Raw genomic sequence first — 24,201 nt, forward strand, 5'->3', positions numbered from 1 at the left:
AACTTGCTGCTGCTAATAGAAGTTCACACTTTAAAGCTTTTGTTTTTGGCAAGGGCAAATCTGGAAAGTACAATCTCCTTGATCTAATAAGCTTACTCCGATGAGATCCGTTCTGGTAACATTTACAATGGGTCTGGTGTGCTTGACCATATCTCATTGGAGTGAGATATCACCACTCTTGAGGCTGTTAGTAATTATCATTTATTTCGTTCTTTCTGCGTGTCATCTAGTATTAGTTTGAGTCAGATGGACATTAAAGTGCTTTGACAAATTGGCACTGTTTGCATTGGTTCTTTCTGCCCGTTTCTGTGTTCTAGGCGAAGCATCATGTCCCCCATAGTTTTGTAGAGGGTCCAGCAACTGTCCTCAGCCCTCTGGGTGTTTCTCCATGCAGCTGCCCATTTTTTGGCAGGTCGAACTTGCATGGAGGTAGCCTTCTCACTCTCTGTTGTCAGCAGTTTCCTCTCACGCTGCTGCAAACCAACATCTCTTTGCATGATTTACAGAGTTTGAAGATTCAATGTCATGGATCATTAGGACAGGTATACGGACCATCGAGGCAGACAGGCGAATTGCAAAGCTAGGCAACCTTTTCCCCCTCACCTTTTCTAGAGAAAAGTGAAAATTCTATTAACATTCCTCAGAAGAGTGTTGGGTATTTGACTCACGCCTCACTTACGCCTACGCTCATATGGGAGTGTCGGTGATCAGTAGGACACTGGGGCACTTTTTACTCTCGGTAGGAGAGGTTTTTTCCCCCAGACTTAATAGTCTTATTTTTGTATGTGCTTATGTGCTTATGTTACACACTTATGGGCACTTACCGCGTGTTGGGTGTGAACACCCCCTACAACCCTAAGGTTTAAGGGTTGTACTTTGTACTTTCATGTTACACTCTTTCAGTCTATTGGATTGGGTGTCGTGCTTCACTCTGTCTCTCTCACTCTCACACTGTCTACTGCACTCTCAGCTGCATTTCGATCCTATCACCATCTTTACATTTGGTATCAGAGCAGTCTGCAATCTGCAGACTGTAGCTCCCACTGTTTGCGGCCCCCGTCAGTTCTGCAGCTCTCGCCAGTAGAAGCTGAAGGCACCATCAGCACCTGCGTACGCCACCTGTCCCAGCAGTGCCTCATCCTTGTCAGGCACGACCTGCAGCTCGTCACCCGTACTGCTCGTCAGCTCCACCGGCCTGTTCGTCCGCCCTCACCTGCCTGTGCAGTCGCCAACGGGCCTGGGCGCCGCCTGCCTCTAGCGCCGCCTGCCTCCAGCACGTCCGCCAGCTGCAGGCTTAGATTTCTGGTAGAGGGGGTTCCTACGCAAGCAGACATAGAATTCTAGATACGCGTCTGGGCCACGGCTGATGCAAATTTCTGGGCACATTCATCAGAAATTTTGGGGCTTTTATGTATTTTGAGGACAGTTGCATATGAACTGCAGTTACAGTCACAGAAAGACTGTTTTGAACAAATTAGAGGCAAAAATTTTGGGGATTTTGATATTACAGTGTTGTTGCACTGTTTGCACCTTGGGAAGCGTGCATTAAAGACAGTTGTTGCTCTTGAAAGTTTCACCATAGCTTTTGCTTCCGCTTCGTGCTTCCACTTCAAGGCTCAGTCCCTTTATGTAGATGAATCTACAAGTGTTGTACGCAAAGAGAAAGGGAAGAAAAAAGTGTCGAATGATAATGATGCATCTACTAGTCATTTGGGATTTGATGGAGATTCCAATGGTTTAGAGAGTTTGGATGATGAGCTTGGTATTCCTTCAGTAAGGACACTAGGTACACATAGAGAACACATGGTAATGTAAATGCTTCATCGAGTGATCCAATGGTACGTAAGTCTAGCAAGGTTACACGCCTGTTGCCGACCTTCACGTCAGGTTTACCACTGTTAGAGCATTTGGGGTCGGAGGTCTACCACAGGGGTAAGAGATAGTAGGGTGAAGGGAGATTGGGGAGAGCAGTAGATGAAAGAGAAGGGGTTTGAAGAAATAGAAGATGTAGAAGAAAATTGATAGAGGTGAAGCTTGTCTATTTATTTCAGCATCCTGTCATACATGGAAGACATCAGCTCATAATCACAGCTCTTAACCAAATACATCCAAATAAGGGTGGATCGAAGTACAAGACACACTGAGACAATAGCTCAGCTCGTACACAAATACATAACATAATCCATAATCATAATCCATGATCCATGTTGCTGCCATCCATTGAATGCTATAGGTATTCACCTCAAAATTACATGCAAACTTCAAACTAGTAGTGAAGAAGCCACTACAAGCAGGACACACATCCAAATCTCCAGTCAAATCACTATCAAAGCTAAAGAAGCACTTCAGCCTTGTCAATAACAATGTATTCTAGCCCTCAATCAAGGCTCCAAAATGCGTACAAATCCAATCATAAGCCTTTAATGAATGCCAAGGTTGCCCCGCCGTTTAGGGACCGTATCTGATGCATACGTTCACTTAGATCATTATTGGCCAGTCATATTATTTTTTAGGACATGAAAATAATTATTAGATTAATTTTCAGTATTTAAAGATTGAAAATTAATATTTAATTATAGATAATGTTGGAAAAACCATTTGGGAAGGATGTCACTTGTCAAAAATGCCCTTGCAAGTTTGAAAAACGTATTTAGAGACTGGAGAGAGGCATTTTAGTGTATTCAGCATGCAAGAGAGGGAGGAGATGTTGCTGGTTTGATTTGTAGCTATAGGAGAACCTTCCGAGATAGGGCAGCAGTAGTAAATGACTGATTTTCTTCAGTTCTTTGCATCTACAAGCTGTTGAGATAGGGCAACAATAGTAAATGGCAGATTTTTTTTAGTTCTTCGTGAAAAAAGTTTGAATTTTCTCTCTCCTCAGTATTCTCTCTCATCTCTTAGCCTTTCAACAGCCTTGCTCAGAAGATTACAGCATTGAGATCACCAGAGGTCTAATTTAGGCTTAGGCATTGAGATTACATAGGGCTTAGGCTGTTTTGAGTCAAATTTAGATGGAGGGACTAGCAAATCAATGAATTTGGGGCATTTTCCATCTCCATCAAAGCGGGTGAAACTAATTGATTGCCAGAATCAAGGGGCAAATCAGATTGAAGACTTGCTGGTCATTTTGGATAGCAAGGGGAGTTGGAATATTGAAAGGGATTGGGAGAATACCATTGTACATCAATTACTTCTTCAATTAAGTTAAATAAATATTGAAAGGGGTATCTGTTTTGGGGCCAACTGGGTGTCCAATGTCCAAGATTATATGGTAAAGTGTGCATTTCAATTTTGTGAATTTGTTAATTGCTATAAATAGTGCTTAATCAGGTTATTTATCATTCTATCCGAGGAGCAAGATTGGTTTCATTGGTCAGAGATACCCAAGCAGAAGATTGGATTTGCTAGCTTTGTGATGAGAGCTTAAGATAGAGAAGCAATGCACATGCAGATGTACATCATAGAATGACATGTAGAAATGACACCACTTGCTCTTTTGTGATAGCTTTGGCTCGTTTTGCCATGTTATAGAATATAAGGACCAGAGATGCCTAGTAAATATAAGATTTGTCTTGTCGTACAAGGGATTGATTATGAGAAAACCTTTGTGTTACAATGCGGTTGACTTCTTTCCGTTTATTAATGGCTTTAGCCTCCCATCATCATTGGCCTATAGATCAAATAGATGTCAAAAGTGCCTTTCTAAATGGTGAAGTAGTCTCTTGGGTTTACTCTTCCAGACTATAAAGATAATGTCTTTTGTTTATGAAAGGCCATTTATGGGTTGAAGCAAACAAACATTCTTGGTTCCATAGAATGGATGATTTTCTTAGATCTCATGGATAGAAGTTTGCCCCTAACGATCCGAACTTGTACATCAAAATTGCTTTAGAGGGGTTCATCTATGTCCTTTTTTATGTCATTGATTTATTGATCATCTATGTTCTTTTTTATGTCATTGATTTATTGATCACTGGCTTAGATTTTGCAACTATAGCAAATAAGGCACAAGTTTGCTCCACATTGGAAATGTTTGATCTCGATCATCTATCCTACTTCTTGGGCATGCGGAGCTTGTTGGCCATGTAGATGCGATCTTTATATCCCAGCACAAATGTATCCTTTAGTTAGTGGATTAGTGTTGCTCCGACTAGACATGTCCCATTGCTACAACGTTATATCTCACTTTGACACTATTGAAGGATTATCATGTATAACCTTTCAATGAGCATAGTTGTTATTTGGCCATGGAAAAGCTCTTATGGTTGATAATGTGAGAGTGTGCAACGGAAAGAGAAAAGTGAACACGGAGAGGAGACAAAGTGAGAATGTAGGAGAGAGAAGGAACAATGTGACTACAATGGCTGAAGATAGAAGGTTGCAATAGTTAGCCCCAACACGCAGCTGTGCGTTAGCGTGGGCGCTAGATGGTAGCGGGGGGATGTGAGAATGAGGAGGGCTAGTTGACCACGAAGGATCAATGATGGATAATGGATAATGAAAGTGGGAGGCCAGGTTGCCTATATATAGGCAAAAAAGAGGAAAAACTTTAAATGTGGTCAAATCCCAAAAAAATAGCAAAAAACACACAAATAGAAATGCACTAGTGTGCCCTCCATCTAAAGTATCTAAAACTCATAAAATAATAGAGCTCCTAATGTCCTTGTTTGACTCAGAGTGAGGCTCATAGGCAGGAGATGACCACATAAGACACACATTACTATTACCCCCTCTTAGATCTTGGATGTGGCGGAAGGCCAAAGAAGATGCGGATCTAAGGGTGGCAAGAAGTGTGCCAATGCTGATGTAGTCCATCTTCAAATCCGCATCTTCTTTGGACGCATCTCCTTGTGATGGACCCCTGTATGGAAACACATCCTTTTCGGGATGCATTGGAGACTAGTCTTGTGTTTCGAGACAAGGTCCCTATGTTTCGCACCTGCGTTTCCTGTGTCCCCTTTAGAAGATTATTTTTATGATTGAGTGAAGCCTATGTTCTTGTTAGTCACCTTGCTCGAGAGTTGGGATACTTTCAAGATTGCCATTAGTAACTTCGCATTTGCAGGTGGTCTTACGAGTGCTAATGTTGCGAGTAACTTGCTTACTAAGGAGATGAATAGAAAGAACAATGTAGGGTCAAAGAGCTCCAATGCACTTATGGTGAGAGGAAGGTCAAATGCTAGGGGGAATTCTCGTGAGAGAGAGATGAAGAAGCAAGTCACATAGCAAAAAGGATGTAGAAGGCTACTTCTTTAACAAGAGGAGACACATAAAAAAGCTTTGCTACACGTAGAAGAACAAGCAAAAAGGTAAGAAGGCAAATGACGAGAATTACAAAGAGAAAAGCAAGGTAAAAATTGAGGAGACATTATGTAAGATTGATGGCGATGTCTTGTTTGTATTCTCTTTGTAAGGAATGTCTTGTTATGGCTAAAGGGCTGAAATCTAGCACTTTTTTATTCTTTGTATGTTTCTGGTGTTAAAGACCATGTCGTAGCTATCACTGGACAACCATTTGTTCTTTATGGCGTTATCGTTTAGGGCATATATCAGTCATTAGAATGAAATCTTTGAGCCATTTGAACTATCTTCATTGTTTAAATTTGTCTAATTTTTTCTTTTGTAAGCATTGTCTCTTTGAAAAGTAAATGATGTGGTTGGGAAAATGAATAAGACCATACTGGAAAGGGTTCGTAGTATCCTCTCTAATGCTGGTCTCACTAATGGGTTTTGGACTGAAGTTGTAAAGGCAACAATGCATTTGATTAACATGTCTCCTAGCAATTCATTAGATAGCAATATATTAGAGGAGTTATGGTGTGGCAAGAGACATAATTATAATTGCTTGGGCGTGTTTTTGGTTGAGGCATTTATGGATATACTTAGGAACAAGCAGAGTAAACTTGATTGTAAGTCTAAGAAATGCATTTCTCTTGGCTATGGAGAATTGGGTGAAGTGGGCTATTGCTTGTGGGGTCCGGAGTCAAAGAAGGTAGTCCGTCACAATGATGTTAATATGATGATAAAATGTATAAGTAGCCTATTAAGACAATTGAGATTTGTAGAGTAGTGTTTCAAGAGGATGGACAGTCAATATATGAGCAAATTGTATGACCTTTTCCATTTGATGCAGGGCTTGGATAACCAACAAATACTGAGGTGGGAGTGCCACAAGATGGTGGACAGCCTCATGTTTTGTAGGATAGTCAAATGGGATAGCCAAAGGCTTTTGTTGAGCCAGTTTTACATAGGTGTATGAGGGTTTCTAGACCACCAATAGATACACTCCATCTCTAGACTATGTCATGGTCACGGATTGCGGTGAGCCTTCTCATTATGTAGATGCTATGATATGGATGATAGTCATAGATGGAAGAAGGCTATGTAGTCAGAGATGGATTCTTTAGGAAAGAATGCTACTTGGGAGCTAGTTTTGCTTAAGAGTAAACATGCATTGCCATGCAAGAGTCTACAAGTTAAAGGTATCTCCATTTGATGTGCTACCTAAGTACAGGGTAAGATTGGTGGCCAAAGGATTCAAGCAACAAAAGAGGATTGACTTTAATAAGATATTCTTACTAATAGTAGAGATGATTACCCTTCGTATGATTTTTGCTTTGGTTGCTAGAGAGGATATGGAGTTGGTTTAGGTGGATGTAAAGACGGCTTTCTTGCATGGGGATTTGCATATTTACATGTAGCAACTTGAGGGGTTTGTCATGGAAGACAAGGTGTAATTGGTATGTAAGCTACTTAAGAGCTTATATGGTTTGAAACAGGCTCCTAGGAAATGATATGGTAAGTTTGATGCCTTTATGTGGTCTTAGGGGTACACTAGGAGTGAGATCGATTACTGCCTATATACTTAGAAGGCTAGGGATGGTAGCCTTATGATCTTGATTCTATATGTGGATGACCTGTTTATTGCTAGGAAGTCCATTATGGATGTGGATGCTTTAAAGAAAAGGTTACATGAAACATTAATGTTGGTCACATTCTTGGCATGCACATTTTGCAAGATCAAGACAAAAAGATACTCGATTTATCTTAGAAGAAATACATTGGGAAGGTATTTGAGCATTTTAATATGGAGAGGGGATAGACTATTGGTGTTTCATTGCCTCCATATTTGAAACTTAGCCAACAGGACAGCTCCAAGTCATATGGGAGAAGGTTGAAATGACTAAGATTCCTCATGTATCCATAGTTTGTAGCTTGATGTATGCCATGGTTGTTACACGTCTAGATATTGCCTATGCAATGGGAGTTAGCAGGTATATTGCAAACCGTGGTAAGAAGCATTGGAAGGCAGTGAAAAGTATCATGAAATACTTCAATGGCACTAGGTCTATGTGCATATACTTCGAAAGGAAGGATGTATCTATTCTTGGATATGTATATACTGATTTTGTAGGGAGTATAGAGTTCAGGAGATCTACTATAGGTTTTGTCTTTACTTTCACAGGTGGTGTAGTCTCTTGGATCTCTCGAGTACAGCCATGTACGACTTTATCTACCATTGAGGCAAAGTATGTTGTAGCCACTGAGACTTTCAAAGAAGCTATATGGCCTACTTGTCTAGTGGGAGATGTAGGTATTGCAAGAGAGGTGCCTACATTGCATTGTGATAGTTAGTGTTATTCAATTGCTACGAAATCCTGTTTTTCATACAAAGATAAAGCACATTGAGATGATGTATCACTTCATTAGGGAGTTTCTTAAAGACAAGTGCATTGAGCTTGTCAAGATGCATATAGATGACAACCTTGCAAATCTTCTCACGACGAGTTTATCTTTTGAGTGCTTTTTGTACTATAGAGTAATAATGGGCATTGGATAGTATCTTCACTATCTTCTTATACTCCCATAAAGGCACATTGGCTTTTAAGTGGAAGGTTGTTGGGGTAAAGGCCAATGGCTAATAGCTAGATAGGCACCTCTTGTATATATGTATATACTGTACAATCAAATATAAGTAAAGATAACAAAGAATAAGGGTACAATTTATTTTGTATCCACACAACTCTTGTGCTATTCTCTCTCTCAACCCTCTTGCACTCCATCACTTCTACCTTGCATTCCACCTTTCCTCTCAATTCTAGCCTTGACATTTTGTTTTTGGTGGATGGAGCGCTTTGGATGAGGGGAAAACCTCTATTTTTAGGCACCCATTCAAAGATGACAATTGCATTATATGTGTGCATGCTATCTTTTACTTCTACACAAAGTGGTTGACTTTGGATGCATCATATTCACAACATCTCTTATGGCAGTCTCTATAGCAGTATCTTATGGCAGCATACGGCACATACCTCTATAATTCCTTCATAATTGTCACTCTAATAGTGGTTATGTAAGCCTATTTGTTTTGTGATGTTGGAGCCAAGTATCGCTTTTCTTCCCATGGGCATAGATTTCCTTTTAAAAAGAAGATAAGGGGGGGGGGGGGGGGGAAGAATAAAAGAAAGCATAGTTAAAATCGGTTTTCTTTGTAGATCCTAGTAGGCCATTGGGTAGTTGTTGAGTATCCTTTGTCTCTAATACTATGGCCTCTTTGGGGTGGTCATTTGGACTCTCAAGGGAAGGTAGCCATCACTTATGTAGTCTTGGTAGGTTCTTGGGCAATAATCATTGTACACCCTTGGATGGATGCCTTAGTTTGGCCTCTTTGGGATGGTCATTTGGACTCTCAAGGGAAAGTAGCCATCACTTATGTAGTCTTGGTAGGTTCTTGGGCAATAATCATCGTACACCCTTGGATGGATGCCTTAGTTGCTTTGGGGTGGAATCTCTTGAGGTAATCTAGGTTAAACTATGCTTGTAGTCTCTCCTAATTATAGTTTTAGATGTCTTGGTTGCTTTGGGATTGGATCTCTAGGGGTAAGCTATGATTGGAATTCCTCTTGGTTATAGTTTTGAGCCTTACAGGGGGTATCAACCTAAAAAAGGTGCATTTTCAGTTAGATCTTAATTAGTTCATTTTAAACAGTCCAAAACTCAAAATGCTATAAAGTTTGTGTCTCTTAAGCAAACCTCTAAACTTTGGTTGGCTTTTTATCTTTTAATATGTGGGGTTCATAGCCACTAGCTATCACGAGGACGTGAAAGTTTATTGCCGTGCTTAGTGTTTGATTAAAAGTTAATCAATTGTCCAAATGTAACTTCTAGATGTGAGGTACATGTCAATAATTTCACATTGTGGGACTGGGATTAAAGTAACCAATTCACAGTGGCGATGCAATATCCGGCGATGAAAATGTCAAGTAGAGAGCAAAACGTGAGCAACAGTAGAGAGTGAGAGTCAACGAGAGAAATGCACGATGTTCTTGGGTACAATCTTTTTTGTGTGTACCTCTTTAGGTTTTAGATAGATATATATGAAAGTACAAATGTGCAAAGGGTGTGTTCTCACTTGAAACTAGCCGTCCTTTTTGGAATGGGTGCGAGCTTCCCAAGGTCAAGAATATGCAATCTCCATTACCAAAATGGTCTCCAATGGCTGGGAAATGGCCCCATAAGCTGGCAGCAACAGTGCAACACCTCTTTCCAACAGCTCCAAAATGAAAAAACAAGATTTCCTTGTCCCTTCAGCCCTATATAGCCTTCCCCCCACTTGCATGGGAAAGTTTTGCCAAGTGGCAGCTTTCTTAATCCATTTTCATCAATTTATCAGCCATTTAATTAATTTTCAGAATTAATTAATTTTGAAAATTAATTCAACCCTTAATCCATGCCCAAAAAATTGACCTTGCCCATTCAAAAATTAATTGGCTAGGCCATTTGCAACCCAAAGTGGTCCCATGCATTAATTGACCCTTGGAAAAGCATTAATCCATTAATTAATGCCTAGTCCCTAGTGTCACCACTGACACTTAATGGCCAATTAATGGTCCTAGGGACAAACTCACGCCAAAATTCACCTAGAATCTAACAAGTGTAACTTGTTACAACTTTTGCCTTTGACACCCATATTTTTTACAGGGTCCTTGGGCCTTCAATTGTAAAAGAAGTAGCTCGCACCTCACATATGCATCTTTTAATTGCACATTTGATTAATCCTTTAATCAACTATGAATTAAACATAAGCAAAACATCAAATTTTCACGTCCCCGTGACAGACCACCCCCTTGAAATCCTTGCAATCGTCCTCGATTGCACTGTAATGTGTCAAAGCAAACAATATTGCACTGGAATTTTCACAAGGCATCATAGTTAGCACAACATTGGCCACTGCTGGCTAACTATCTCTTATGCCCACCATTTGCTGAAAATTTCCAGCCAGCATAAACATAGCATAAAGCTCAACAATAGTCTAGAATTGTTGCCAGTTATGCAGGCCATGCATTGGTTGCTGAAAATTATGGGGAGGTGTGCCATACATTCCCACATTCGGTCGATCACCCACCACAGCATGAAAAATTGTGCTACCACCAAAGTAAGCTGGCTGCCCCAAATTCTCATGCAAACCTTACTGTCCAAAAACCATAGGATTAGCATTTACATCATGAATTTGCATTTGCATTTCTTGCCCAACTGGCACCAATTGTTTTCACCATGAGCATCTTGAGAAGGCTTTGGCTTGTTCTTCGGTGTATCTTGCTGTCCTGAAGTTCTAGAAGAGAATTTTCTATTCTTGCCCTTGTGATCCTTCGTAGGAGTGTGTGAAAAACTGAGTAAATTGAGGATCTTTTGCCAGTTCAGCAAAGATATTGGCTGCTCCCCTCATTTGATTCTTGAATGCATCATCGAATTCCATTTCCCCTTGTTGATCATCATCCTCTTTCTGCATTGAGGGTCCAACATCTTGGCCTTCATCCACATTTTCAGCATGTTATCCATGATTCGTGCCTTGTCAAAGATCAGGCATTGCATTTGCTTCTTCCCCATGTGAATGTGCATCATGAGAGGCATCATTAAAAAGCTTGATTGCATCCCACTATATGAAGACATCTTGCTGTAATATTTCAGCGGAGCACAAAGATCAACACTAGCACAAAGCTTTGGCTTGCAATCAGGTGCCTCGGGCCCACCAAATCAAGAGATTTGATGTATCCCGGCAATGGAACCTTGAAACCAGCCTTCCTTCTTGGAAGAGGTGGTGATAACCTGATTTAAGAGTTAATTACAGCAATAAATAAATGCACATAAAATGAAATACACACTTGACCATAACATTCTTGGACAATAGACTCCTTGTTGGCCCCAAAACGCGCGCCCCTTGCGGTATTTCTTTAGCTTCATTCAATTGGAAGGAGTACAACTTGAGATTCTTCAATCTCCTCCTACTAACCAATTGCTCTTGCTGTCATAAATGACCAGCAAGCCTTTTGGGTCATTTGCCCCTTGATTCACCCAAGACTTCTTCTCCAATTTGACCATTGTCTGGCCAAATGCTACCCCAAATCAATTGGGGATGGGCTGGCTCCTGAAACCCCTTGGTAATCTTGAATTATCAGCTCTGATTTCAGTCCCTTGAGCCTTCAATCTCTGGCACGGATCCCAAGGTGGCTGCTAAACCCTAATTTCTGTTGTAAATTAGGGTTTACTGCAGAAATTACAAATCAGCCCACCAAAATTGGCTGAGATCTCCTCCGAATGGCTAAGAATTGTTGAGGATGGTTGAGCATAGGCAAAAGGAGATGAGAGAATGCTGTAGAGAGAGAAGATTTTGAGATTTGTCGCGAAGAATTGATCAAAATCAGCTGCTGCCTTGCTGTACCAGCCCCAAACGGATGTACCAACAAGAATAGGAGCAGCGGAGACTGTGATCTTCAGGAGAAAGTGCATTAACAGCAATTGCGAGCTTCCAAAGGTTAAGAATATGCAATCTCCATTACCAAAATGGTCTCCAATGGCTGGGAAATGGCCCCAGAAGCTGGCAGCAACAGTGCAACATCTCTTTCCAACAACTCCAAAATGAAAAAACAAGATTTCCTTGTCCCTTCAGCCCTATATAGCCTTCCCTCCACTTGCATGGTAAAGTTTTGCCAAGTGGCAGCTTTCTTAATCCATTTTCGGCAATTTTCAGCCATTTAATTAATTTTCAGAATTAATTAATTTTGAAAATTAATTCAGCCCTTAATCCATGCCCAAAAAATTGACCTTACCCATCCAAAAATTAATTGGCTAGGCCATTTGCAACCAAAAGTGGTCCCATGCATTAATTGACCCTTGGACAAGCATCAATCTATTAATTAATGTCTAGTCCCTAGTGTCACCACTAACACTTAATGGCCAATTAGTGGTCCTAGGGACAAACTGACACCAGAATTCACTTAGAATCTAACAAGTGTAACTTGTTACAACTTTTGCCTTTGACACCCATATTTTTCACAGGGTCCTTGGGCCTTCAATTGTAAAAAAAGTAGCTTGCACCTCACATGTGCATCTTTTAATTGCACATTTGATTAATCCTTTAATCAACTGTGAATTAAACATAAGCAAAACATCAAATTTTCACGTCCTCGTGACAGACCACCCCCTTGAAATCCTTTCAATCGTCCTCGATTGCACTGTAATGTGTCAAAGCAAACAAAATTGCACTGGAATTTTCACAAGGCATCATAGTCAACACAACATTGGCCACTGCTGGCTAACTATCTCTTATGCCCACCATTTGCTGAAAATTTCCGGCCAGCATAAACATAGCATAAAGCTCAACAATAGTCTAGAACTGTTGCCAGTTATGCATGCTATGTATTGGTTGTTGAAAATTATAGGGAGGTGTGCCATACATTCCCACATTCGGTCGATCACCCAGCACAGCATGAAAAATTGTGCTACCACCAAAGTAAGCTGGCTGCCCCAAATTCTCATGCAAACCTTGCTGTCCAAAAACCATAGGATTAGCATTTACATCATGAATTTGCATTTGCATTTCTTGCTCAACTGGCACCAATTGCTTTTTTCCATGAGCATCTTGAGAAGTCTTTGGCTTGTTCTTCGGTGCATCTTGCTGTCCTGAAGTTCTAGAAGAGAATTTTCTCTTCTTGCCCTCGTTATCGTTCGTAGGAGTGTTTGAAAAACTGAGTAAATTGAGGATCTTTTGCCAATTCAGCAAAGATATTGGTTGCTCCCCTCATTCGATTCTTGAATGCATCATCGAATTCCATTTCCCCTTGTTGATCATCATTCTCTTTCTGCATTGAGGGTCCAACATCTTGGCCTTCATCCACATTTTCAGCATGTTGAGTGTATATTGGTTATGTCTTGAGGGTTCTCCATCTCTTGTGTCCTCTTAAGTTTTATTGATTCATCTATTTTTTGTAGTTCTTCCTCTCTCTCTCCCTCTCTTAGTTTTCCTCTCTTCTCCCTCACAAGCTCCTCTCCCTCTTACATAGCGTCCTAGTCCGCTCTTCCATGACTAGGTGGTGCCCTTACCTCATTCACTTTGTGGAAAAAGGGAGTTTGGCATAGTATAGAGGCTTTCATACGGAATTTCCTTCGTCATAAATTGGTGCCCCCGCTGAGGACATTCTCAAAGATCAGGCATTGCATTTCCTTCTTCCCCATGTGAATGTGCATCATGAGAGGCATCATTAAAAAGCTTGATTGCATCCCATTGTATGAAGACATCTTGCTGTAATTTTTCAGCGGAGCACAAAGATAAACACTAGCACAAAGCTTTGGCTTGCAATCAGGTGCCTCGGGCCTACCAAATCAAGGCAATGGAACCCTGAAACCAGCCTTCCTTCTTGGAATGGGTGGTGATAACCTGATTTAAGAGTTAATTACAGCAATAAATAAATGCACATAAAATGAAATACACACTTGACCATAACATTGTTGGACAGCAATCAATAAATGCACATAAAATGAAATACACACTTGACCATAACATTCTTGGACAGTAGACTCCTTGTTGGCCCTAAAACTGGCGCCCCTTGCGGTATTTTTTTAGCTTCATTCAATTGGAAGGAGTACAACTTGAGATTCTTCAATCTCCTCCACTAGCACAAAGCTTTGGCTTGCAATCGGGTGCCTCGGGCCTATCAAATCAAGAGATTTGATGTATCCTAGCAATGGAACCTTGAAACCAGCCTTCCTTCTTGGAATGGGTGGTGATAACCTGATTTAAGAGTTAATTACAGCAATAAATAAATGCACATAAAATGAAATACACACTTGATCCTAACATTCTTGGACAGTAGACTCCTTGTTGGCCCTAAAACTGGCGCCCCTTGCGGTATTTCTTTAGCTTCATTCAATTGGAAGGAGTATAACTTGAGATTCTTCAATCTCCTCCTACTAACCAATTGCTCTTGGTGTCATAAATGACCAGCAAGCCTTTTGGGTCATTTGCCCCTTGATTCACCGAGGACTTCTTCTCCAATTTGACCCTTGCCTGGCCAAATGCTGCCCCAAATCAATTTGGGATGGGTTGGCTCCTGAAACCCCTTGGTAATCTTGAATTATCAGCTGCTGATTTCAGTCCCTTGAGCCTTCAATCTCTGGCACGGATCCCAAGGTGGCTGCTAAACCCTAATTTCTGCTGTAAATGAGGGTTTACTGCAGAAATTACAAATCAGCCCACCAAAAATGGCTGAGATCTCCTCCGAATGGCAAAGAATTGCTGAGCATAGGTGGAAGGAGATGAGAGAATGCTGTAGAGAGAGAAGATTCTGAGATTTGTTGTGAAGAACTGATCAAAATCAGTTGCTGCCCTGCTGTACCAGCCCCAAACGGATGTACCAACAACAATAGGAGCATTGGAGACTGTGATCTTCAGGAGAAAGTGCATCAGCAGCAATTGCGAGCTTCCCAAGGTCAAGAATATGCAATCTCCATTACCAAAATGGTCTCCAATGACTGGGAAATGGCCCCAGAAGCTGGCAGCAACAGTGCAACACCTCTTTCCAACAGCTCCAAAATGAAAAAACAAGATTTCCTTGTCCCTTCAGCCCTATATAGCCTTCCCTCCACTTGCATGGGAAAGTTTTGCCAAGTGGCAGCTTTCTTAATCCATTTTCGGCAATTTTCAGCCATTTAATTAATTTTCAGAATTAATTAATTTTAATTCAGCCGTTAATCCATGCCCAAAAAATTGACCTTGCCCATCCAAAAATTAATTGGCTAGGCCATTTGCAACCCAAAGTGGTCCCATGCATTAATTGACCCTTGGTTAAGCATTAATCCATTAATTAATGCCTAGTCCCTAGTGTCACCACTGACACTTAATGGCCAATTAATGGTCCTAGGGACAAATTGACACCAAAATTCTCCTAGAATCTAACAAGTGTAACTTGTTACAACTTTCCTCTTTAACACCCATCTTTTTCAAAGGCCTTTGGACCTTCAATTGTTGCACATTTGATCAATCCTTTAATCAACTGTCAATTAAACATAAGGAAAGCATCAAATTTTCACGTCCTCGTGACATCACCCGTGTACATATAAAAGGCATGGTGGCCCTTTATTCCCAACAACCTCCCACCTAAAGGCAATGTGCCTGAAGAGGAGAAAAGAATCAGCTAAGTTTAGATATGTACAAAGTTGAAATACATATACCTATCCAACTCCCATCATCTGTCGAGAATGAGGAAACCGTTGTGTTGGAATTCCCTTTGCGAGAAGATCTGCAGGATTATCATCTGTATGCAGTTTGACTAGCTCAATGCTCTTGCTGTCAAGTACATCTCTAATGAAGTGATTCTTCACCTGTATGTGCTTCGTCTTTGCATGAAAGACGGGATTTTGTGCTAGCATGATAGCACTCTGACTATCACAATGGAGAATATGTAACTTTGTAATGCTAAGCTCTCCCACTAGACGTGAAAGCCATGAAGCCTCCTCGCATGGCTCAATGGTGGCAACCACATACTCTGCCTTTGTAGTAGACAATGCAACACACTTTTGTAGCCTTGAGATCCAAGAGACTGCTCCTCTTGTGAAGGTAAAGATATACCCAGAAGTGGACTTTCTATGGTCCGTATGACTAGCATAGTTTGCATCCGTAAAGCCAACGACAGATGCAACTAGTCTATGACTCATATAAAGCGGTAGTTCCTTCAATTAATACCTGGACTTTACATACACACACATAAATAGAGACCTCTCTCCTTCGCTCAACAGCAGATTGGCCCTGAAGACCGGTGCCCCTCTCGGTATTTCTTTATCAAGTAAAAGATAGAAAATTATAAAAATGGTAATGTTCCAAAGTACATAACCTGTGAATAGTTGGTTTTCATCTCTTCTAAGTAAATCCCAGGTGCATAGTAACAATACAGCATGTCCAGATCAACATCCCTTACAGTCCAGCATGTGCAGAATTCACTGTTCTTAGTGTCCAGCACACTGTTCTTACTGTTCAGCATGTGCAGAGTTCACTTTTCTTATTCAGCATGAGCAGAGTCCACTGTTCTTACGATGCAGCATGTGCAAAGTTTACTGTTCTTATTCAGCATGAGCAGAGTTCGCTGTTCTTACGATTCAACTTGTGCAGAGTTCACTGTTCTCATTCAGCATGAGCAGAGTTCACTGTTCTTACGATTCAGCATGTGGAGAGTTCACTGTTCTTATTCAACATGAGGAGAGTTCAGTGTTCTTTTTCAACATGTTCAGAGTTCACTGTTCTTCTTCTGCATGAGCAGAGTTCAGTGTTCTTACGATTCAGCATGTGCAGAGTTCACTGTTCTTATTCAGCATGAACAGAGAAAACACAGAATTGTACCTTCAATGGAATCAATCCATCATGCAAAGCATTTCTTCTGAGAATAGAGAGAGAGGTGATCACAGGGAGCAAGCTATACCTCCGTGCTTGAGTCAGAGACGTAGAAATACTCTCCACGGCTGGTTTTCTTGCAGCAATCTGCCCTTAGCTCCTCTAAACTTCATTCTCCCATCTGCCCCTTATGCCTATTACGTTTTTTTTAATGCTCTCTCTCTCTCTCTCTCTTTTGGGAATTTGTGCCACATGGCATACATGTAACAATTTTCCTGTTTAAACCTTCCGGTCTAAAATTCTCCATGATCGGTGCAAAATTTGACCTCGGTACAGACCAGAGAATTAATCATCGTGTAAAAATGAAGACAATGACGCGAACAAATTCTGGGGTCCAAAAATAGTAACTCCCTAAATTTTAGGGATGGTGACCCCTACATTCCTCAAGTTGTTGTGTGCAACTTTTCTCATTGCGACCACATCAAAAGTGTAATGTGGCTCAGCTAGAGTGACTTTTATTCCGTGAGCATTCTCACATGTGCATCTTCTATCTTAGCCAAGCTCATTATCCTGCACCATCTCTAGCGGCTAAGCACACAGTCCCAAACCACTGGCATTCTATTCTTCAGTGCCCATTCAATATGGAACTGGTCCTAAGGCTCGGACAAACTATTAGTCCAATTTGTTCCAATGGCTGCCTCTTCTAGCCATGCAAAGATCCCGCTTATTCCAAGAGAACTCTGGGGGTAAAGAGCAACAGCAACAAAAGAAAAGAAAAATAAAATATTTATATAAGTAAATAAGAAAAGCAACTGTAAAAAGTATCACCACCTGGTGACATACCCCCTCTTGAGAGAAGCAAGCGAGCTCGATTGCATGCCATACATGCTAATGGATGACACAGGGTGATAACAAGATTCTCCATGTTATTAGTGCTATCGCATGTATCACTTGCTAATAGATGATACGGGGCGATGGTAGGAGTTTCCCCACTACCATTTGTGTCATCGCAAGTTCAAGTCTAACATAGATGGAGGATTACATCGTGTATCCAACTATGATATTATTAGGAGCCTTTCTAATATACATGTTTCCGGATGCAACACACGGCAATAGCACGTATGCGCGAACTATTAGTGTCACAACATGCATATTCATTCAATTGAAGTGTAACAAATACAACTTCAAAGCACTGAGATTTCATTCAATGAGATACAATATTCAACTGTACAATAGAGAATGTACATTGCTTCAAAAAGCATTCTAAGTCACTGTAGATTCGAGTAAGAAAGCTTCTCGGTAAAGTTACAATAACTGAGGCGCATTTGCCAATTCAGCCTCTTCCATCCATTTGGCGTCCATTGGTGAATAGTTCTTGAACTTCACCAAAAATCTTCTTATAACTCTACCTTTCACTTTCCTATCCTTATGTGCCAAGATCTGCTTAGGAATAAGAATCTCATATAATTCCTCTACTTCAGGCTGTCCCTCTTGAACCAAATCTTTTGACAATTCACCAATAAAAGGCCTCAATAGGCTCACATGGAATGCATTATGACTTTTCCAATTCTCTGCCAATTTCAGCCTATATGCTACGTCATTGATCTTCTCTGAGACTTGAAAAGGGCCATAATAACGCATACTCAACTTTGGAAACAAACGTTCCTTGCCCTTCTGTTTTCTCAAACGTCCCTTTTCAAAACGCAATAAGACCCAATCATCCTTTTTGAACAAGAGCTCCCGACGATGACTATCAATAGCTCTTTTGTGTTTAGCTTGTGACTTTTCTAGGGTATACTTGACCTTTTTATATGCTTCTTCCCAATCTTTTACATGACGATCTCCTTCAAAGATGCTATTTTTTTTTCTGCAAAATGGGAGGCAATTTCTTTCCACGTTCCACAATCTCAAAAGGTGCTTTGCTAGTATATGAGTGCACTGTATTATTGTATGCATACTCAACCGATGGCAAGTAGTGTTTCCAAGAAGTCTTATGATCTGAAACATAACACTTCAGTAAATCTAAAACAGTCGAATTTGCTTCTTCAGACTGTCCATCAGTTTGTGGATGGAAAAAAGATGAAAATTTCAGCGTAGCGCCCATGTTTTCAAACAATGCTTTCCAAACTTGGGTCTCTATCACTGACAATTGACCGTGGCATTCCATGGTACTTGAAGATATTTTGCATAAATATCTTTACCATGTGTTTTGACTTAACCTTTTTCCTTACAGGAATGAAATGTGCCTATTTGCTGAATCTGCAAATGATAGTCCACATTCCATCATTCCCTGAATAAATTCTTGGAAGATAAAAAATGAAATCCATGGCAATACTTTCCCATGGCCTTCTGGAATAGGCAGTGGTTGCAATAACCCTGGTGCCTTCTGTCTATCAAATTTGACCTTTTGATATACAAGGCAAGATCTGACATATGCATCAATATTAGATCTCAAGGCTGGCCAATAGAAGAAAGTCTCTACCGCATTGACTGTAGCATCAATACCACGATGTCCTGTATACGGTGGAGCATGACTTTCTAATAAAACTTTTGGCCTTAGCTGTTTTGTAACGCATAGTCTTCCATGCATCATGATAAAGCCTTCTTTGAACACATAATGGTCATGATGTTGGCCATTGATCAACTGTTCATAGATTTCAGAGAAATCTTTATCATCAGCATACTCCTCTTTCATATTATCCAATTCATGGTGATAAGGAATTGAAACAGCTGATACCTGTGGTTTGCGAGATAAAGCATTTGCAACTACATTCTTCTTGCCTTCCACATGCACTATCTAAGAATGAAACATAGATAGGAAATTTGCCCAACGCATGTGTTTCTCTGACAATTTAGCCTGTGTGAGAAAGTATCTAAGTGTTTGATGATCCATTTGCACTACAAAATCAGCACCAAGCAAATAATGCTTCCAACTAGAGAGTGCATGGATCATAGCCAATAATTCCTTCTCATAAATTTGGTAAGTTCTTTCAGCGACAGAAAGTACTCTACTCTCGTATGCCACAACTCGGCCATTCTGCATTAATACAGCACCAATGCTGCTTCCACATGCATCACACGGCACTACAAATGGCTTAGACAGATCTAGCAAAATAAGTACTGGATCTGTAGTCATTTTCCCCTTCAAACATCTAAATGTTGATTTCTCTTTGTCAGTCCATTGCCATTTGACATCCTTCTTTTCAAGCGTATGTAAAGGAGAAGCAATCTCTGCAAAGTGTCTTACAAATCTTGTGTAGTAAGAGCATAGGCCAAGAAAAGTGTGGATATCATGAACAGTTTTCAAGTCTGGCCAAGAGACAATTGCTTCTATCTTTGCAGGATTCATCTTCACACCATCTTTAGAAACTATGTGCCCAAGGAAGTGAATCTCTTTCAAAAAGAATTCACTCTTCTTACCATTTATGAGCAATCTGTTACGCTTAAGCTCATTAAAGACTGCAACTAGGTGTTTTCTATGCTCCTCTTCATTCTTTGAAAAGATAATCATATCATCAAAGAATGTGCCGACGAAACTTCGATAAGGGTGGAAAATTCTATCCATCATCATGTTAAACGTAGCAGGAGCATTGGTCAATCCAAAAGGCACGACTAAAAATTCATAGAGACCAAATGTCGTTCTAAAAGCAATCTTATGGATATCCTGTGGCCTGATTCTGATATGATGGTATCCACTTTTTAAATCTATCTTGCTAAACATTCCTGCTCCCTGTAATTGATCAAGAATGTCATCTATCATCTATCCTCGGAATCGGAAACCTATTCTTGATCGCGTTCTTATTCAAGGCTCTGTAGTTAACACACATTCGCCAAGAGCGGTCCTTTTTCTGAACTACAACACAGGTGAACAAAACGGAGAACTACTAGGCTGAATTAGTCCTTTCTCTAAAAGCTTATTAACCTGTGTCATAATCTCTTTCTGTTGCGCTACACTGACCCTGTACGGTGGCCTATTGGGTGGACTAGTCCCTGGAATAAGATCTATGGTATGATCTTCAGGCCTCTCAGGGGGTAACTCTCCTGGTAACGAATCTGAGAAACAATCATTGAATTTATCCAAGAAAGCCCTTCTACTTTCATCTAGTACAGACACATTACTGTCAACTTCATTAACTTGCTTTGCAAAAACCAAGTACGCAGAAATATGATTTTTCATTATAGAAGTAATTGCAGAAGCAGAAACAACTGGGATAGACTCTCCTTTAAGCTTCACATCTAACACATGAGTCTTGCTCCTATGTATAAGAGTAATCGTTCTATTGTAAGTATCCAAGATAGCATACTTCCTGTGGCACCATGGGATACCCAACAGAACATCACAGCCCTCTAGAGGCATAATATGGAACTCCTCTGTGTCCACATAGCTCTGAATATGCATACGAAGTTTGCCAAGAATGGGGGTGACAGGTTCAGTATGTCCTGGGCATGCCAAATCAGTTTGTCCAACTGGTTCCGTTTCCTCAGGACGTATACCCATCTTAGCTGCCAATGCTGGTGAGATAAAGTTTGCACGAGCTTCAGGATCAAAGAAAATAAGCAATGTGGAATCTCTGATCTTTCCCCAAGCTCTGCACAATTTTGTAGCATCATCAACTGATTGATCTCCCACCATATCAGGCACTAAGCCAATGCTGGGCTTCTTTTTACTTGGCGCATCTTTATCCTCCGCATCTTTAGAAAATTGCTGTGGGCACTTAGAAGCAATATGGCCTTTTTATTCACAAATAAAGCATTTTCCAGCCATCATTAAAGCCTTTCTTTCTTCAAATGTTTTGCCAAAAAGTGGCCTCTTTTGTCTTTTACCCTGTTTAAAAGAAGTCTGAGGTTGCTGCTGAAATCTTTTCTTCCAAAAAGGCCTCTTTGTAAAACTGGTCCTTTCTGGAAATTGCTTCTTCTTCTTGCCAGGATCCTGCTTAAATTGAGAATCCTTCTTTTCAGTGTCTTTAAAGTTGTCAGCTTTTCCTTTCAACAATGCATTTGCCACACCAACATTTTCAATTAACTGTACCATATGTGTAACCCTAGTCTTGGTACAATAATCCCTGATGGCTTCAGGCAAACCGCAACAATACTTTTCAATTTGTTCTGATAGGGGCACTATCCTGTAAGAACTCACGGGCAAAAGTGCTTCCCAAAATTTCTTATTGTACTCTTCTAAATCCGTACAATTTGCCACGTCCAATTTATGCCATGCAATCATGACATCTACTTCAAACGTGTTAGTTAACCATGAGGCTGGAAACAACTGTTTGAAATGAACCCAAGTGGTAGGTGCATATCCTTGTATCAACAATACGTTCCACCACTGCAAAGCATTACCTTTCAAAAAAAGTTGCAGCCTTCCGCATCTTAGAAGTCTCAGTAAAATTTCCTCCTATGTAAGCTGCATCAAACTGCTATATAAATGTCAAAGCTTTCAGCTAATCTTGCATACCATTGAAGGTTTCAAAATTTATTGCCTAACCACCCTCTTTATGGTCTTTAGGCTTTGCACTTTTTGGTGTCAGGTTGTCATAGACAGGTGGCTGTAAAAAGGGGAGTCCCTTGGGTACATTATCAGCATTCATTTCACTTGTCTTAGCTGCCATATGCCCACTAGGCTGAGAAAAACCAGCGGCTGCATTTTGTACTCCAGGCATCAAATAAGGACTTTGCAGAGTCTGATAACCGGGTTGTAGACCAATATTAGTATAAAGTGGGTTCACTGCCTCAATAGGCATCATTCCTGGTGGCCCTCTAGACAAGTATCCTTGATAACCTGTGGGTAATTCAGCCATTGCTTGAAAAACTTGCCCAACACCAAAGTAACCAGGATAAGTAGCAAATTGAGGAGGAATAGTTTGCTATGCCACTTGTGCATAACTGCCTTGACCATTCACTCCCTTATCCTGTGCTTGCGCTTCTTGTTGCACTGGACCTGTCTCCATGTTTGGTGTCTTTTCCATATGTTCACATACATTAGAGGTTTGCCTTTTTGAGCGCTCCATGATATGATGTGATGACTCAGCCTGAGAATCCTCATTATGTGACTTAAATTTTTTTTGTATCCAAGGATTCTTTACCAGCTATTGGAAAGAACCGACCATACTGACGAGTTGTGCCATAAATAAGTCCTCCTGTTCTTGCTTCTTATCATGTGGTTCAATCTGAGTTCTAGAAGGTATTGACACCTGTGCACCAATACTCTCTCTTCGGTGTCTATGAGGAGAAGAAGAACTCTCTTCTTCATGGGGGAGTTTTCCTTTGCCTTTATCCATGTCTGCAATTTCTCCAGTCTTGTAATCTCTGTAAAACCTGTGTGTATGGCCTTTTCACCCAAAACTATCCGAGCTTAAATTCTTACAGAAAAGAATTCAAATCCGGGGATGGTACCATGCAACCGGTCTATGACTCTCATAAAGCGGTAGTTCCTTCAATTAACACCTGGACTTTACATACACACACACACACACATAAACAGAGACTTCTCTCCCTCGCTCAACACCAGATTGGCCCTGAAAACCGACGCCCCTCTCGATATTTCGTTATCAATTAAAAGGTAGAAAATTACAAAAATGATAATGTTCCAAAATACATAACCTGTGAACAGTTGGTTTTCATCTCTTCTAAGTAAATCCCAGCTGCACAGTAACAGTACAGCATGTCCAGATCAACATCCCTTACTGTCCAGCATGTGCAGTATTCACTGTTCTTAGTGTCTAGCACACTGTTCTTACTGTTCAGTATGTGCAAAGTTCACTGTTCTTATTCAGCATGAGCAGAGCTCATTGTTCTTATGATTTAGCATGTACAGAGTTCACTGTTCTTATTCAGCATGAGGAGAGTTCACTGTTCTTACGATTCAGCATGTGGAGAGTTCACTGTGCTTATTCAACCTGAGCAGAGTTCACTGTTCTTATTCAACATGTGCACAGTTCACTGTTCTTATTCAGCATGAATAGAGAAAACAAAGAATTGTATCTTCGATGGAATCAATCCATCATGCAAAGCATTTCTTTTGAGAATAGAGAGAGAGGTGATCAGAGGGAGCAAGCTCTACCTCTGTGCTTGAGTTAGAGACGTAGAAATACTCTCCATGGCTGGTTTTCTTGCAGCAATTTGCCCTTAGCTCCTCCAAACTTCATTCTCCCATTTACGTTTTTTCTTTATGTTCTCTCTCTCTCTCTCTCTCTCTCTCTCTCTCTCTCTCTTTTGGGAATTTGTGCCACATGGCATACATGTAACAATTTTCCTGTTTAAACCTTCCGGTCTAAAATTCTCCATGATCGGTGCAAAATTTGACCTCGGCACTGACCAGAGAATTAATCCTCGTGTAAAAACGAAGACAATGACGTGAATAGATTCTGGGTCCAAAAATAGTAACTCCCTAAATTTTAGGGATGGTGACCCCTGCAATCCTCAAGTTGTTCTGTGCAACTTTTATCATTGTGACCACATCAAAAGTGTAATGTGATTCAGTTACAGTGACTTTTATTCCGTGAGCATTCTCACATGTGCATCTTCTATCTTGGCTAGGTTCA

General features: G+C 40.6%; 1 protein-coding gene and 1 pseudogene across 10 annotated transcripts in view; one reads left to right on the forward strand and one right to left on the reverse strand.

The window, feature by feature from the left end:
- Positions 1 to 24,201, forward strand: part of LOC148010138 (ARM repeat superfamily protein) — a 197,807-nt gene that overhangs the window by 66,452 nt on the left and 107,154 nt on the right. The gene's annotated exons all lie outside the window — the stretch shown is intronic.
- On the reverse strand, positions 1,008 to 22,320 carry LOC148010139 (uncharacterized; annotated as a pseudogene).

Source organism: Lygodium microphyllum, chromosome 30 (genome assembly GCF_053477565.2).
Source record: "Lygodium microphyllum isolate KBCC chromosome 30, Lygodium_microphyllum_v1.1.10, whole genome shotgun sequence".
NCBI lineage: Eukaryota > Viridiplantae > Streptophyta > Polypodiopsida > Schizaeales > Lygodiaceae > Lygodium > Lygodium microphyllum.